Source organism: Pan troglodytes, chromosome 1, assembly GCF_028858775.2.
Source record: "Pan troglodytes isolate AG18354 chromosome 1, NHGRI_mPanTro3-v2.0_pri, whole genome shotgun sequence".
Classification (NCBI taxonomy): Eukaryota; Metazoa; Chordata; class Mammalia; order Primates; family Hominidae; genus Pan; species Pan troglodytes.
Window position 1 is genome coordinate 196,527,449 of NC_072398.2, and position 18,430 is coordinate 196,545,878.

The window sequence follows — 18,430 nt, forward strand, 5'->3', positions numbered from 1 at the left end:
GTGGGGATGGCTCCCAGTGATCCCTGTCTCCAGGTATCCATGCCCTTGCTTGTAAGGAAGAGAATATGGCAAAGTTGATAGGCTGTCTCTTCCAAGATCAGGTTACAAGAGACTGTGAACTCCCTCTTGCTTACTTTCTCTTACTCTCTTTCTTACTCCAGTGGAAGCCAACAGTGTGTTATGAGCTGCCCAGTGGAGAAACCCACACTACAAGAAACTGTGGATGGCCTCCTCTGGTCAATAGCCAGCTAGGAATAAGGCCTTCATCCAACAGCCCATGAGGAACTGAATCCTGCCAAAAACCACACACGTGAGCTTAGAAGCAGATCTTTCCCCAGTAGAGCCTTGAAATGACTGCTGCCCCCACCTGACACCTTAACTGTGGTCTGTGTGAGACTCTGAAACAGGGGGCCCAGCTAAGCCAAGCCCATATTCCTGACCCACAGATGCTTTGAGATAATATTGAATAAATTCTTGTGGTGTTAAGCCACTAAGTTTTAGGGTAATTTGTTAGACAGCGATAGATAACGAAGACAATACATTAACAATTCTTAAGATCCCACCCAGTGGATAGTAAACCTTCAATAGATATTGACTGTCTTTATTATTAATATCTCAGTTTCACAGATGAGACAAATGAGGCTCAGAGTGACTTCCCAGAGTTCGACAGTTAATATGCAGTAGAGTAGGGGCTCTGCCTTTGTTCTATCTGACTTCAAAGTCAGTGCTCTCAAACCATCACTATTTGGAAGACTCAGCTCCTTGAGGTGCCTAAGCAGGATTTGTAGAAAAACAGAGGGCAGATTTCCATGGGCTGCCTTAGATAGGTGAATGACCCCTTAAGGCTGTAGAGGGCCAGGCCTAGGGCTGGGGAGAGCCATGGCCAGCTCTTCAGGGAGTCTACATGGGTAGGAGGACTAGCTCCTGCACCCAAACTTCGCTAGGGGCTAGTTCTTCCAGCACATGGGAGAACCAGCGCATGGCTGAGTCTGTTCCTAGAGTTTGTAAGATGCTGTGGACTGAGAAATGGAGCTCTGGTCTCTCCTCGCCCTCTGCTATAGTTTCAATGTGTCCCCCCAAAAGCATGTGTTGGAAACTTAATCCCCAATGCAACAGTGTTGGGAAGTAGGGCCTAATGGGAGGTGTTTAGGGCATGAGGGCTCTATCCTCATGAATGGATTAATGCCGATTATAAAAGGTCTTGAGCATGTGAGTTCATTCTCTTGCTCTCTCACAATGCTGTCTTGCCCTTCCACCGTGAGCCATGGGATGATGTAGGAATCATCCCATGATTGGTGACACCTTCATATTAGACTATGTTGGACTTCGCAGCCTCCAGAACTGTGATAAACAAATGCCTTATAAGTTACGATGCCTCTGATATTGTGTTATAGCAACACAAAACAGACTGAGACTCTTTCTCTCATTCCCTCTGGGAGCTCATGAACTAGGAGCCTGAGATAAGCCCCATTCAGAGGAGTCTCATCTGAGCAAAGGCCATTTTCGTTGCTATCCTATCATGCTATAGACAGCAATGATGAATCAACTTAGCTGATCGGAGGGCAGTCAGCACCATCAGAAACAACATGTCCTCTTAGCACAGTAACTGCTGGGAACATCTACAAGATTCCTCAGGGTGTATGGGCAACAGACACAGGGAGCGTGCAGAGAGGCAGGTGGCACAGCCCCTGATATCTGTGGTGGTGAGAAGCACAATGGGAGCAGATTCAAGCTTCACCACACAGACACTCAAAGAATCAACAGATACACAGAGACACGCAGGCACCTGCATTCATACCCATATACTCCCAGACACATGGCCACACTCATAGACACACCTACAGAATGACACACTCAGATATTCAGTGTGAAAGACACAAATGCTCAGATAAATGCCCAGATGGTAGAGAGGAACATTAAAACCCCACAACTCATGTTTCCAGGGAGGGGAAGACTTCCATTGCACCATGCAGGAGGGAAAAGTATGGAAGGAACACTTCTTGCCCTTGTCCATCCCCTCACCCATTTCTTCCCAGAGGAGAGATGGTGAGTTTGGGGGAGGAACAGAGCATGCTCAGTCTAGTCTCCCCTAGGGCTTCTCTGTCTTTTACCCTGCCTGCCTGCAGAGGGGAAACAACATCCTCATCAGTCCTCTGGTACTGGGTGGCCTCTCAGGGTCGGCTTGGCCCCTCTGGGGAGTTGCCTGGTGTGACCAGTGCCGATGGACACGTCTATCTAATTCATTGGTAAAGAATTTGCAGACCCATTTGGCTACATATCCAAAGCCACATTCTTTACTTGACTGTACCCAGTAATAGAGCTGACATTCTGATCTTCACCTCTGTCTCTGCGGCCTTATTTCTCAGTTGGTGTCAAACTTGCAGTTCCCCAGTTCCAACACCAAATATTCCCACTTAGAGGAAAAACAGAAACATGGACAGATGTTCAAAGACACAGCAGAGAAACATAGATGAGATGGTACATTTGCTCTCCTGAGTGGAGGGAGGGTGGTTAGAAGAGCAGTTCATGAGTCTGGCTGGGTGTTAGAATCACCTGGGAAGAGTTACAAATAGGTACTAACGTCTGGGTCCTACTCCAGACAAACTGATTCAGAATCTACTGGGTCAGGGCCTGGGCAGTGGTCAATTTTAAAGCTCCCCAGGTGATTCTAACAGGCAGCTTCCCCACTCCCCAACACTCCATGAGGAGCGAAAGAGTGTTGGTGATTGGGGGCCTAACCCATCTGTCACAGACCACCCTCAGACGTCACTTGCTTCCAGCTATAGCTCCAAATTTCTCTCCTATGGACATTCTGGGGATTCTGGTAGCAGCTGAGGGCTGTGCACTAAGTAGGCAATTGCCTTTGGCTGCTGCTCTTCTGACTCTTCTAACTCTTCTGGTGGACCATGGGGGCTGTCTCACCACTCTTCAAACAGAAGTCCCTCACTCCTGCCTTGGATCCCCAACACGTACGGATGCCTAGGTCGACATGGTATTTTTCCTCTTGCTTTCAGTCTAGCTTCCTGTTGCATCTCTGCTTGGCTGGCCCCTGGCAGAGCAGGTGCACAGGACACCGAGTGGAGAACTGGCCCCAGTGACAGTGGCTCGGCACATGCTCTTCATCCCATAGCCAAAGGCACTTTCCTTGGGATGGATGGAGGCCAAACTCTTCTGCCAGCAACAGAGAAGCAAGGCCAGGCTGATGGCTGCAAAACGGTGAGGTTCACTGACCTTGAACCTGGAGCTATCCAGATCCTTCTCTGCCTTTTCTCTATGCATTGGAGAGAGCCACTGGAATTCTGACCAGGAATCTGGTTTTCTTCATCTGCCCCTTGCTCTAGGCCCATAATTCTCAAACTTGCATGTATTTGAATTACCTAGAAGGCTCATTAGAACACAGATTGGTGGGCCCCACTTCTAGAGTTTCTGAGTCAGTAGGTCTAGTGTGGGCCTGATAATTTATTTGTATTTCTGACTAGTTCCCAGGTGATGCTGATGCTGCTGGTCCAGGGACCACACTTTAAGAACCACTGCTTGAGGCTGCTTCTCTGGCCTGCTTGGTGTGTGTGTGCATGTGTGTGTGTGTCCTGTCATATGAGGATCTAGGAGGGAGGCACCTAGGTAACTTCAACAAAAGGGATCATGATCAAGTTCCCTCTATTGACTCCTTACTATAAGCCAGGCACCATGCTGAGTGCTTAATACGCATTATCTTACGGAATTCTCCCAGTTGCTCTTTAAGGAAGGTACTACTATTTCCCTCATTTTATGAATGAGGAGACTGAGGTTAGGTATTTGACTCAAGGTAACATAATGCAGAGTTAAGAGGTAGCTGAGCTGGGACTGGAACCCAAGCCAGTTATAGTCTTAAAATACTCATTCATTCATTTGTATATACATAATGAATGTGTTTGACAAAAATTTCTTAAACATCTTCTATATTACTGGCACTTTTCTAGGTCCTAATGATGCATCAATGAACAAGGCAGTGCAGATGGCTGCTCTTAGGAAACTAAAATTCAAGAGGAGGAGACAATAACTCACATATGTTTAAAATGCACATGAATTTTGATCAATTGTTTTGTTGTGATTTACAATGAGGGAGGACTTGACTCAGAGTGAGGTCAGGGTTTTGGGAGGATCCTCTGTGGAGGAGTAGTCAGTGTGATCTTCCACTGCCCTTGGACTCTCCCAGGTGAGGTTGATGGGCAGCACCCGGGGCAAGCCCAGTCTTGGGGTCAGCAGTTATCAGCCCCCATCCCAACACAACTCCATCCTTGGTCAGAGAGCCACTGGGTTCCCTCCAGACTAAGAGATACTTTGTCCTTTGGTAAATTGCAGCCCTGGTCATGGCAATATGGCTCAGTCTGGGTGAAGATCATCTGATATTCATTGTATAAAGAGAAATGGCTTATTGAGCTGCTTCACTGAACTCATTCACAGGGTGAGCAGGTGAGGGGCCTGCCATGTAGCTTATTTTAGAAAGCAGCCATCAGCCTAATCTTTATACAACTCATATTGAATACCCATGCAGATGGAGTGCTAAACTGTCTTTTATTGGCTACACACACCATCATGACAGCCGCCTTCTAGATCTCTCCATCACTTATCAATATATGTCCTCGAGCTTACTGAGCGTTGCCAATTTAACTGAACGTCAGAAGTCTGCTACTCGGGGGCTCTATGAAAGCACTGAATGGATCTTAAAAATCTTAATTTCTGCAGTATGCAGCAGAGTGCCTGACACTTAGATTGCAGTAAATGTTGGATGGATGGATGGATGGGAGAGTGAATGAATGAAAGAGATACTCCGTGCCCTCTTGCCAATCCCTGCTGCCCCTGGGGCTGCTCAGCTGCAGACACTAACAACCTCCAACATGCAGATTCAATATCATGACAGTTTGGCTGCCTGTGAGGAGCGCAGCCACACCAGCAGTGGGATCTGGGGTTAGTTCTGTGGCTCTCAGTGTGGTATCTGGAGGCAGAGGGAGTGCCTGGTCCTGAGTCCCCATGAGCCCCAAGCGCTGCTCTCCTCATTATCCACTGAACCACCTTCTCCAAGCTTAACCATCTCAGTATGATTGCATGCCACCTCAGTTTCCCAATTGCTCACTAGTCCCCTGCAGGGACTAAGAGCTTGCCTTAAAGTCACCTGCTTTTCTAGAACCCTACCAGCCTACCTGGATCCTTTTTTTTTTTTTTTTTTTGAGACAGAGTGCTCTGTTGCCCAGGCTGTAGTGTAGTGGCACGATCTTGGCTCACTGCAACCTCCGCCTCCCGGGTTCAAGAGATTCTCCTGCCTCAGCCTCCCGAGTAGCTAGGACCACAGGCATGTGACACCATGCCTGGCTAATTTTTGTATTTTTGGTAGAGATGGGGGTTTTCACCATGTTGGCCTAGCCTCAAGTGATCCACCCACCTTGACCTCCCAAAATGGTGGGACTACAGGCATTAGCCACCATGCCCAGCTTTACCTGGATCTTTTCAGCTCTTTATCTTAGGGGCTGAACCCTGCCTCTGTAATCCCAGCAGGTTCCTGGTGGGACCATCAGAATCGCGATGCTCCCAGGCTCCTGCCACTTACCTCCATGTACACATTGGACCCATAAACACCTCTAGGCTAGAGCTGCTGTATTTCTTCATACCTCAGCACTGGGACATGGTCACTCTTTTTCTGCCAAGTTAGGCACCCAAGATACAGTCAATGGGTTCAACTTTTCTTTTCTCAGTGGCCTACTGACACATAAACCTCTCTGGTTATAGAGCTTACGCAGGTCAAACTATCCTGGTTTCTCATCTTTAGTCTCCTTCATGTTTCTCCCTCTGGGCCAAGGGAGATTTGATGGGTGTCTTCTTTCCCCTTTCTACTAACTTTGGGCCAAGTCCTTTGCCTACTACCCTGACCTTCTATCAATCTGACACTGTAAATGATCTCCTCAAATTCTCTCCTTCTCACTGCAGCTTCCAAGCAGACCCCTGTGCCTCCTGGGCACAGTAAGCCATTTCAAACAAAAATCCAGTCTTCCCAACATTGAATGTATTCTTGCTAATCTGCTCACAGGTGCTTTTGGCAATCCCAATGAGAAAAAAAATACTTTAAATATTTAAGAAGCAGTTCATGTGTCAGTTAACTGCCCCATTTCTGGTGTCAGACTGCTGGTGTCAAATCCTGGCTCTGCCACTTTCTAGTTATATAGCCAAAGGCAAGCTAATGAACCTCTCTGGGGATTGACTTCTCCATTTGTGAAATGGGGGTAATAATGGTAACTGCTCTTAGGGCTTTTGAGAGACTATGCATAATAAGCACTCTATAAATGTGAGGTATTCTGGTATGCATGCTGATTGTGATCAAAGAGCTGTTTATTCATCTATGCAAGATATAGTTATTAAGAACCTACCATATGTCAAGTCCTATAGAGCAGTCAAAGATACGTGAGATAGGCTCTGGAGCTCCAGCATGAAGGGAAGCAGACCCAGGCTCACCCCATGCCAAAGAGCGAGTGTGGGCATAGATGAGTGAAGAGAAGGGGATAGGAGGAATGAGGATGGCACAGCCCCAGCTGGAGGGTTGCACATAGAGGTGCTGCATGGGGGTGGATTGGGAGGTGTCAGTTCCACTCTGTCCTTAAGGCAGTCTAGAAGGTAAAGAGATCCCTAGGTCTTGTGACAAGAGATCAGGCTGGACAGGGAAGCTCCTCTCAGCCGTGGACTTATGAAGCCCCATCCCCAGGGCTCCAGAAGTCATGATCTCAACATGTTATGGTGCCTCAAGCAATGGGGCATCATTGACTGGCAAGGGCCCGGGGGACAGTCTCACCCAGATGTTGGTGCCACAAGTGGGCTTGTGTAGACTGGAGCCTTCCAGGTCGGTGGATCTCCGGTGTGGGAGCCTTTGCCCTTACAGGATGGGGCTGATTTCCCCTCCAAGGTTTTCTTCCAAGGGACACAAACATTTCCTCTGCCTGCTTGGCAATCCCTGCACTCACCCTTCTAGAAAAACACTTTGAAAGGGGCTTTCTTTTATTTGCTCCTCAGCTTCTTTTTTGAAGCTTCCGGCATTAGAGGCCCTTTTTTTTCTCTCAGAGTTTCATGGAAAAACTATGATGACTTCTTGCCTCTCCATTTTGTTCATGATTTAAGTCAGATGGCTTCTCAGCGTTTACCTTTCCCTGGCTATTTTTTCTGCCCTCTTGAGTCAGCCCACTTCTGTCACCCCTGTGCCACCTCCACCCCTTAATTCTTTTAACAGGCCAGTCTATCTTCAGAGGGCTCCTTGGAGAGGCTTGGAGAGTTAACTCTATCTTGGGGCTGATTCCAGTCCCCAAGCAAACTGCCGTCTTAACTGCCAGTGGTAAATTGCTACCTCCATTTACACAGAAGGTGCAGGATGTTAGACCACCCAAATAAACTCAGCAGACAGAAAACAAACATCTCAACAGAGAACTCACAAACACGCGAGGAATTCATTATCCTGAGATGTCCTTAAGAGATACCAGACATCTGGTAGAAAACAGTAAAAGCCGACAATGGCTCCATTGTCAGCAAATGAAGCTTGCAGTTGAGGGTAGACCACCCTTTCTAGAAGTTCCCTAGAGGAAAGATGAGGAGAATAAGGTGGTAGTTGAAAAATACTTGAAAGACGATTTTCTTTGTGTGGGGAGACTTGAGCCTGCCTGGAGATTGAGGAGAAGGATGTGGAGGAAAGGGAGAAGTAGAAGATACACGAGTGTGTGCATGTGTGTGTGCATGAGTGTGCGTGTGTGTGTGTGCGTGTGATCGATGGATGGGAAGTAAGACCCAGGGTGCATGTTCTAGAGGTCGTCTCTGGAGAGGGGAAGGGGAAAAAGGCCACCAGTCTAATAAGAAGCCACATTTATTTAATTAATTTAATTTAATTTATTTATTTTATTTTATTGTTTTGAGACAAAGTCTCGCTCTGTTGCCCAGCCTGGAGTGCAGTGGTGCAATCTTGACTCACTGCAACCTCCACCTACCAGGTTCAAGCAATTCTCCTGCCTCAGCCTCCCGAGTTGCTGGGATTACAGGCGTGTGCCACCATGCCCGGTTAATTTTTTGTATTTTTATTAGAGATGGGGTTTCACCATGTTAGCCAGGATTGTCTTGATCTCCTGACCTTGTGATCTGCCCACCTCAGCCTCCCAGAGTGCTGGGATTACAGGCGTGAGTCACCACACCCAGCCAAGAAGCCATATTTATGGAAGGCTCACTGCACTGCAGACACCATGCTGAGAACTTCACATGGATCATGTCTTTTCATGCCTCAGAAGGGCACTGTCATGTCCTCATTTTCCAGATGAAAAACCCAAAGGCCAAGAAGGTTAAGTGACTTCCTCAAGGTTCCAGAGTTAAAAATGACACAGCCAGGACTTCAGAGCTCACATTCCCACTGTTTTATATTTGCTTAAGTGTTAAGCTTCTTGCAAAAAACAATAATCATTGCTCACATTATTCACCTCATACCCTGTGCTAGACACTGTGTTTTATGTGTGCTAACTCATTTACTCCTCAGCAGCTCTATGAGGTGGAAGACACCACTGCTGTCCCTATTTTACACATGATGTAACTTGCCTAAGGTCACACAGCTAGTAAGAGGCAGACTTTGCTCTTGACTCTGATGGACTGACTTTAGATCCCAACACTTAATCCACGCTTCACTGACCTCTTCTTTTAAAAAGAGAGCGTGCTGTAAAGATGGGAGCAGAGGTGGCGTACCCATCCAGTGGCCTTGATGCTTCCGTGAATATGGAGGTAAGAGGATCTACTGGAGATGGATGTGGGGTGGAGGGATGTAGGTTAGTAGGAAATGGAGGTAGCAGACTTCCGGAGAGTAGAGGGGATAGGGAGAACCCTCCCTACGCAGTGTGAGCAGGGACAAGGGACAAAACAAAAGGTGGGCTATGAGGCAGACCCAGTTGAAGCTACCGTGACTGTTTCAGCTTGAAGTTTCCTTCAAAGTCCTCAGCAGAGACCTCAGCAGGGTTGATGACCCTGGGCCTGAGCTAGGTGATTGGGAATGCAGCCCAGGCAGTCCTAGATCTCAGACTCTAGGAGCTGATTGGTGTCATGGGGACCCCATGTTAGCTTTGAGAGCATCCGATGGACAAAAGGGGCTTTGCACAGAGAAGAGACCCTGTGAGGTTTAAGAGGGTATTAACTCAGGAGAGAGACCCCAAAGAATGTGTCCCTGAGGGCAATATGGGTGGTGGCAGAGAGAGGGTATTTGCCTTGGCACATTTAACCACTGGTCTCCTCTAGCTTCAGGGAGCCACCCGGACATAGGCTTCCTAATGAGAAGAGTCCTGGGCATTTAGAGACTCCGTATGCTTGTGCAAGCCGAGTCTAAAGTATTCATGGTCTTTAAACTCTTCTGGGTAGGAGCTGACTCTTCAGAAGAGGGTGCAGTAAGAAAGATTCAGAATTAGTCAGATGATCACAGACTCCCTCGCCCAGGTCTCACCCCAGTCTCTTTCTGTCTTGGCTCTTTCTTCAGGGGCAGATTCCTGGCTCTTGGACTTGACTGGTGCACGCTTTGGTCTCTATCTCTGGTGGCTCATCTCCTTGGCCTTGGTAGCTCCATGACTTTCTGGAATCATAAACTCAACCTGGTTCAGAATTGGCCACTTCTGGGCCAGGGCCTGACCCACCTATGCTGCGACTTAGCACAGTCATTGCCATTGGAACTTCCTCCCATCAGTGTTCAGTGCTCAGAGGAGACAACCAGCTGTGGGAGCTCTAAGAGGGGCTGGGGCAAAGTTCCATCCAATAATCCTGTGGAATTTCTCTCTGGACAGCTGTGGACAGATGTGAGGGTAGTGACTGTTGATGCATATCTGTCCCCTGGAGTAAGAGCCTCAGGGGCTTTGCTCAGCTCTTGCCAGCTGGGAAGAGAGCAGAGCCCAGCCACATCCTTGAAAGGAATAGCAGATGTAATGGCCAGAGGAAGCCATGTGCAGGGATGCAGCTGGAGAGTTCAGAGGACTCATTAGAGCATCATCTTGCTCTGATAAGCTGTTAGTTAAAAGTTCACCTGGAGGGGCTTTTATTGCACCCCACTGAGAATTCCTACCTCCTGCTAGGAGTGCATATTGGGAAGGAAGAATTTTATAGATGGTATAAATGGCTAAATGTCTGAGTGTTAGTTATTCAAGCCTCACGTAATTGTGCTCTTTGGACCTATAGAAACCCAACCCTTTGTTGACTGTGTGGCAATCAAAGGAATAATGTTAGTGCAGAATTAGGGGCTAACCATTGTAATCATAATAACTGTGATAAGAATAGTAGCAGTAATTTATGGAGCTTCTATATGGTAGGCACTCTGCTTAGCACCTGCAGTGGGCTGAATAATACTCCCCCTAAAATATGAACCTGTGAATGTTACCCTATGTGGCAAAAGGGACTTTGCAGATGCAGTTAGGTTAAGGATTTTGAAATGAGGAGATTATCCTAGATTATCTGGGTGGGCCCTAAAAGAAATCACAAGTGTCCATATTAGAGGAAGGCAGAGGGAGATTTAGCATAGAGGGGAAAAGGAAATATGACAATGGAAGCAGAGAGTGGAGGGATGTACCTAACTGCCAAGGAATGCCACAGCCACCAGTAACTGGAAGAGGAAAGGAGTGGATTCTTCCCTGAGGCTTCCAGAAGGAACCTGCCTGCTGACACCTTGATCTTAGCCCTGCAAGACTCATTTCAGACTTCTGGCCTCCAAGACTGCAAGGGAATAAATTTCTGTTGCTCTAAGCTACTAAGTTTGGGGTAATTAGCAACAGCAGCAATAGGAAACCAAACACATACATACCTTGGCTCATTGACTCCTCATCCATCCTGTGAACTAGGCACTATTATGATTTCCATGTACACATGAAGAAACTGTGGTTCAGAGGGGCCAAGTGGCTGCTTAAGGTCAACAGTGCTAGCTAGTGGAAGAGCAGAAAATCAAACTCGGGTCTGTCTGTCTCTGGATCTCATGTCCTTCACCATAAGGCTATACGCCTTGCAACCACAACTCAGTATTGGCCATGATGAAGATGGCAAAGAAATTGGGCAGCCTCTGCAAGATTGGGCTAAGAAATCATGGAGTCAAAATTGAGACTACTTCATGGAGTGTCCTAGGGTACAGACACTGTCATGAGAAAAGCCCCCTGAAGAGAAGGAGGTGACACAGCTACAGGTGTCACAATCAAGATGTTGCAGGGAGGGGAAGTGCATGGAAGTTAGGTTCTGGGATAGACATGGTGGGAGCTCAACCACGGGGAAATAGAAGTAATTGAGGTACCAAGAAGGATGAGAACAAGGGTGGAGGTGCCGATCCAGAAATTGGTGGTGAGCATCAGAATCTCTGTGGGCACCTCTGTACGACTAAGCCAGTGTTAAAGGTGTTATTTCCCAGAGAACCCATGCTAGGAGGGGCTGGGGGTTGTGTGTGACTGCAGCCCCTCAAGTCAGATGGGCACAGTGCTTCCCATCCAGAGAGGGTATTGCCCAGGTGCTGCCTGAGGGGTGAATGAGGCAGAACACCAGGTCTAAGACCTTGGTATGGGGTAGAGCTGACAAGGGCCAGTGGGGTGTTAGGGCCTCCTTTAAGTGTTATGGGTTTGGGGACAGGGCTCTGGTCCCAAGAAGACAGGTGCTGGTTCAGGAAACCAAGGCAGAACTCAGTTACTTGGGTTGAACCCACTCTACAGAGGCTGGGAAAATGTGTGCTTCACTGGGCATGCAGATGGCTAGGCCCTGTCCCGGGCCTCCAGACTCCTCCTGTGCTGGGCTAAACTCAACAGCAAGCTTGGCCTGCAAGTGAGGGGCTGGGGCTGGGCTTCCTCGTGGGTTCCCAGCTGTGCTCAGCACCAACTCAGAGGAGGATGCTGCAATTGAGTGGTGCAGGAGGGTGGGGAGGAGAAGGCAGGCTGGCAGCAGAGTCCCCTCAGATGGAACTCCCCCAGGCATGACCATTCAGGAAGATCTGGGGCACTGGTTCTCAAAGTACGGTCCCAGACCAGCAGCATCAGCATCACTTGGGAATTCGTCACAAATGCAAATTCCTGGGCCCCACTCCACATGCACTGAATCAGAAACTCAGACGGAGGTCCATCCATTTGTGTTTTAATAAGCCCTCTAGGTGATTCTGCTACCTGATGAAGTTTAAGAACCTAGACCCTCACCTAGGAGATCATGGGGTTGCCTGGGAAGATTGGGGTCATGGACTAATCCTTTGTATTTTCTTCCTCCCCACCCATGCCACGCCAGTGGCAGATTTTCCAAAGATGTTCACAGCTGTATCCAATGCAATCTTGTGCACAAAAGGAGGCTTTTTATTTTTCTGCTTTCAGGGATGTGAATTTCTATCAGCAGATGAGTATCTGCTTTCACTGGGGCTTCTGAATTATACAGGACCGTGGGAGGAGTTCAGGGAATCAGATATATTAACTAGACCTTGAAATATATTTTTTCCAAATGGATGCATAGTCTTTATTTAAGTAGAAAGCATTTCTGGCTAAATTTGGTGGCTCATTTGTAGGAAAACCAGCAAAAACCTGACTTCTGGGAGTCTCTATGATTTAAGCCATGTTAATATTAGCTGCTGGTTGAATCACAGGGAGAAAATCGACAGATTCATTCTCTTGGGGGCAGGGAGGAGAGGGAGCTCCCAGCTGAGCCAAGAATCTGCCAGTGCTGCGTCTGGCTGATTAATGGCATTAGACTTCGGTGCCCTCTTTAGCGGTCCAGCCAGTGGCCTTAGGGAACCCCCGCAGCATTGGGCTTGTTTACGTGAAGCAGCTCTGAGGGTTGGGGACAGGATGTAGGGGCATCAGGGAGGAGACCGAGGCAAAAGAAACCACCTCCATCTTCCCTCCCCCGCGGAGCCGCCGGCCTGCAGTCTTGTGCGCCATGAAAAAATGATGACTTGACTTCATTAAAGCCTTGTCATCTTTCCCCTACTGACAGCTTGAAAAGAGCACTCTCGCCTGAGCAGAACGGGATTCCAGAGGCCCAGGGGGCACAGAAATCACAGACTGAACTTTCGGGAAGAAAAATCCTTCTCTCCTTGTTAAGCAAAAAACTGAATATGAAAATGAAGGAGGGTGGGGAGGAAATTTCATTTCAGTTTCAGTGGTGCAGGGGCCTGTACAGCAGAGGAGAAGGACTTAGGTATGTCCCGCCTAAGGGGATGCGGTGCCGTCAGGCCCCTCCCCTGCCATCCCGGCTTCCTGAAGCTTGACCCAGTCTTGCTGTTTTGATCTGATTTCCCTCCAGCCCTTGTGGTTCAAGTTATTGATATCCACTGAGCATCTAAAAGGCCCCATGGTGGGCACAGCCTCATGTCTTCCCCCTAATGCCCTCTTTGAAGGTGGTATCATTACCCTCATTTTACAGAAACAGAGGCTGAGAGAAGGGAAAGGGGTAATTTGTTCAAGGTGACACAGTAATGGGACCATATCTGGAGTTCAGGCTTGTCTGACTCCTGTGGGTCTTCAGGTGATTGAGAAACAAGGAAAGTCAGAGAGGACGCAGAGCTTCGGTCTTGGACAGAAACCTAGAGAGATTCAATGCCCTGTTGACAGCCACTCAGCTCATGAGTGGGGAGATCCGAAGAGACCCCAGATCTTCGGCTCATGGCCTGATGATATTCTCATGTATTTATTTATTCAGCAACTTTAAAAAATATTTTAGAAATCTTGACTTTTATAAGTGTTTTAAAACAATGTACATGGTTAAAAACAAGTCAAATAATATAAAAAAGTTTATAATGAAAAACAGCAGTCCCTGGCCTAATCATTTTAAACTCTTTTAGGGTGTTTTTCCTGGCATTAACTTTAATTCTGTATCTCTAGGTTTATGCCTATACAGGACTTCTCTTTCTTGAATTATGGGAGGGAGAATTTCACTGTCCCCCCACACCCTACTTCACCCCAACCCCAGCATCCTAATATAGTCCTATTATTGTTTTTACTAAAATAAGTGATTAGTGTTTACTCTATTTCCTTTCTTGAACAGATTTTGATTTTCTTTAGAGTTAATAGTTGCCTATTTCACTTGCTTATTTTTTTTCCACATATATGTCTTTAAAGTTTTCAAAATTAATCAGGTTATAATCTACCTATTATTATTTTTTACAAAAATTCCATCATATCACATATTTTATCATTCCCCCATGTAAAAAATTGCTGGAGATCTTCATTGTAAAGAATTTCTTCCTCTTATTTTCGGTTGAACCAGTTAATCTATAGGCCTTCTGCACAGTTATCCTCCATGGACTTCCTTTGCCCTTATCCTGGATTGGATCCACCATTTCTTGATCCTTTGTCTTCCTCCTTCTTAGATTCCTCCCTAACTTTGCTGGAGCACATCCTTCAGCAGTTTATAAAGAAAGCGTGCATAAAAGTTATTTTTTTTCTGAGTCTTTTATGTCCTCAAATATTATCCTCACACAATTTCTAATGTGGCTGAATGTAAAATTTAAGGCTGAAAATAATATTTTATTTAAAAATGTGATGGCATCTAGCTTCCAGTTTTGTTCTTGGGAAGTTAAATGCTATTCTGATTATTATTTTGCATATAGTTTTTTTCTCTTTGGAATCTTTTGGGATCTATTCTTTCTTCCTGGTGTTCTGAAATTTTATATAAGCCCTAAAGTAGAAGATGCAGCCTAGTTCCAGGAAATATTATTCATATCAAATCAGATTTTTGGCAATTTCTTCCTCTCCCTTTTTCTCTGTTCTCATTTTATATTTCTCCCATTAGTCGGATATTGAATTGCTGGATTGGTTATCTAAAAGGTCTTATGTATTCTTTAATATTTTCCATCACTATCTTTTTCTTCTGCTTTCTAATAGATTTTATTATCTTTACTATCTATATCTTTTATTGAAGTGTTTTGTTTTTTCTCCTGTTCTTAATTTCTAATAGTACTTTCCTGTCTCCTTACTGTTGCTTCTTTTATAAACCCTATTCTTTAATGCATCAATATCTTCTCCTATGACTCTGAGTATACTAATTCTATATTATCTTTAAGGTTTTTTTCTGAGTCCTATATTATCTCTATTTTCTTCAGCTCTTTTTTTCCTGTTTTGATATCGGTGTTATTTTGTTTATTTTATTCTATTTTTTGTTTTAGTCTTTTCTTAAGTGTCCTTCATTGTCCATTAATGTAATAGGTACTAAATAGATGATTGAAATCTCTGTATATGGGACTGAGGGGAAGATTATCAGCTAGTGGGATTCACTTTAAGATGATCAGACACCATGCTGATGCTTCATTTGGAAATTCTCAAATGACAATATGTAAAGTCTTTTCTTTGGACCCATTTCATTTAACTGGAAAAAGAATCCTTTTATCTTTTGCCTAGCTGGTAGAGTTTTAGATTCTAAAGAATTAGACATGCGGCAAGGGATGGGCCCACCCAGGGATATCACCTTTCCATGTGTTGGCTGTTAAAACATTTTTTATTTGGGTATAATTTATGTATAGTAAATGTAAATGAAAAAATATTCATTGTACATTAGATAAATGTTTATATTTCAACCACCCTGAAAATTCCTTGATGCCTCATTTGTGTGCAGACTTTATTTTATTTACTAATTTATTTATTTTTTTAGATGGAGTATCGCTCTGTTGCCCAGGCTGGAGTGCAGGGGTGCAATCTCAGCTCACAGCAGCCTCCACCTCCCAGGTTCAAGTAATTCTCCTGCCTCAGCCTCCTGAGTAGCTGGGATTACAGGCATGCAACACCATGCCTGGCTAATTTTTGTATTTTAGTAGAGATGGGGGTTTCACCATGTTGGTCAGGCTGGTCTCGAACTCCTGACCTCGTGATCCTCCCGCCTCAGCCTCCCAAAGTGCTGGGATTACAGGTGTGAGCCACTGCACCTGGCCTGTGTGCAGACTTTTAACTGATTCCTGTTTTCAGTCTTGTACTTGGCTCCCAGCTTCCCTATACCTGATGTCTCTGAATCCTGGTCCTCTTCTGTTTTCCTTCTCCAGAGAATAACTCCCTCTTTACCAAGAGTCTAGCTGTAATTGACAGAGACCTAACTTTTACTGGCTTCAGCAAAAATATTGTCTCACATAATTGGAAGTTCAAAGATAGGAAGTGCTCCCGGTGTGATGTGGATGAGTGACTCAAGTGATGGCATCTAGCACTAGCGGTTTTTCAGGCTCTTTGCTTTGCTCTCCTTAGCATCTGATTTGAATGAGCTGATTCCTTTCACAACCATAAAATTGTGCCACTAGGACTTGAGCTATGTCTCTGTCATTCAAGTGTCGTCCTTGAACCAGCAGCATTGGCATCACCCAAAAGTTTGTCATATATGCAGAATCTCAATCCCTGTCCCAGGCATACTGAGAATAACCTGCATTTTAATGAGATAATCAGGTGATTCAAATGCACACGAAAGTTTGAGAAGCACTGGGCTATATACTTTCATGTTTGCATTCAACTGAAGATAACTAGAGAAAAATCTCTCTCCTAGTACATAGTTTCTACGTGATTGGACTAACCTGGGATATGATCCTCCCTCACCCTACCCCATTGGAGCCCATTTGAACTGTCATGTGCTTACTGACTTAGACAATCAAACTCCATCCCTTAGATCTGAGGATCGCATCTTCCCTTGAAGCATATGCTTCATGGAAGAGGGATTGATAGTCTAACAAAAGCAGAATCTGCTAGGAAGGAGGAAGTGAGTGAAATGGAAATTTCAGTGAACCATCTATACAATCCACAGGAGAGTTTGGCCACTAAATGTAGAGACTTTCAACTAATCTGTTTTGTAGCCCTGAGTTTCCCCCACTGCCCTCCACCCTGTCTAGGGCCTTCAAGTCATGACATCTCCAAGGACCCTCGCGTAGGGCAAATCGCTCTCTTTTCTTTACTCTCATGCGTATTTGCCTCTGGAAGGAGTTTCCAGTGCAGCTTCCGTCTCCCTGATAAAAGTTACTACACCTCCATTTGCTTTGCATTTTAAAAAACTGTTGAAACCTTTCACTTGTGTTTTCTCTCCCTATACTTTTTGTCCTCCAAAAAAATTCATTGCTATCATTTTTGTGGTGTCTGGGGAAGTAGAGAAAGTCAACACATGTGACCAATCTACCGTCTGTAACTGAAAGATTTCAGCAAGAATGATGTTGGCGTAGACACTGTGCCACACCGCTTCTTTATGATCAAAACAACAAGGAGATGTGGAAAAAGAGGTGTGTATGTTTGTGTGTGTGTGTGTGTGTGTGTCTTGGGGGGAAACAGAGAGAGATACACACATACTGAGAGAAAGAGACAGAGACAGAGAGAACCAGAACAGGTGGCCTGCAGCTCGCCTTGAGGGAAGTGTGGGATATTCCATGAGCAGAAGAGATAATATACTTAAAATTGAGTGCCTAACTGCCTGGAGTGAGAGGATTTGCCATGCACACAGGGCAATCACTTGCAGCTGACTTGCGTTACCTGTCTTGTAAGAAGAAGCCTAGCAGAGTGTCACATGGCTGAGCCATAGACCAGCAGGGTCAGGATCAGAACAAGGGAAGGGCATGGCTAAGAGTGAGCACCTGAGTGAGTACATGGGTATGACTCTGAGACCAAGCCAAATGGGCTGTTTCCCCAAGGTCACAAGTTACTACACTTAAAGGCCAATGCTCGCCTTTCTTTTCATCCCTGCCTTGCTTATCTCAAAACCACTATGCTTTCAGGTTGCCCCAACAAAAGTGACTGTTTAAATAAATTGTGGTTATGTATGTGTAAAGAGAAATATGATTCATCTATTAAAGTGACAATGGCTATGGCTACGGCTACTGAGATGGAAAGATGCATAGGATACATTGATGAGGTGCTAGTGGGGAAGGAGATATCTAAGAAGCAGGTAGAGTCTCGTTCCACTTTTGTCAAATATCTGTTTGTAACTAGGATGTCTCAGACTTCATCAGCCTGTGGGAATGTCTTTCAACTAATAGCCTAAATTACAAAGGCTCCCAGTGCTGCTTGGCTGCAGGAACAGAGCCTCCCTCAAAGGGTCATCCGGTCATTTCTGAGGGTGCTCCAGAGCACTGCCTGCTCACGTTGTCCTACTGAGTAGGAGGCCACCCGCCACCCCCCAGCACAAGGAGTGTTCTGAGACATCTCTGCTCCCAAGGTCAGGCCCAATAGCCCTGGGACCTGGAAGAGTAAGGCAAGCATTCCTTAGTGCCTCCTCTAAGGCTCACCTGCCCAGGCCTGGCTTGCTTTCCTGGGATCTTTTCTTCTCTGGCAGTTGCTGATGCTACAAATGCTCATTACTCCTTCAGCGAACTAGGCAGGCCTGTCTAATGGCCTCTAAGCAGTCAACGGCATTGCGTACAGTAGCTCAATATCAGTTCCTTCCTCCAGGGCTGTGGGAGGGAGTTATTTGCTTAACGTTTTGTAACAAAAAGCCCATTTAAAGGGTT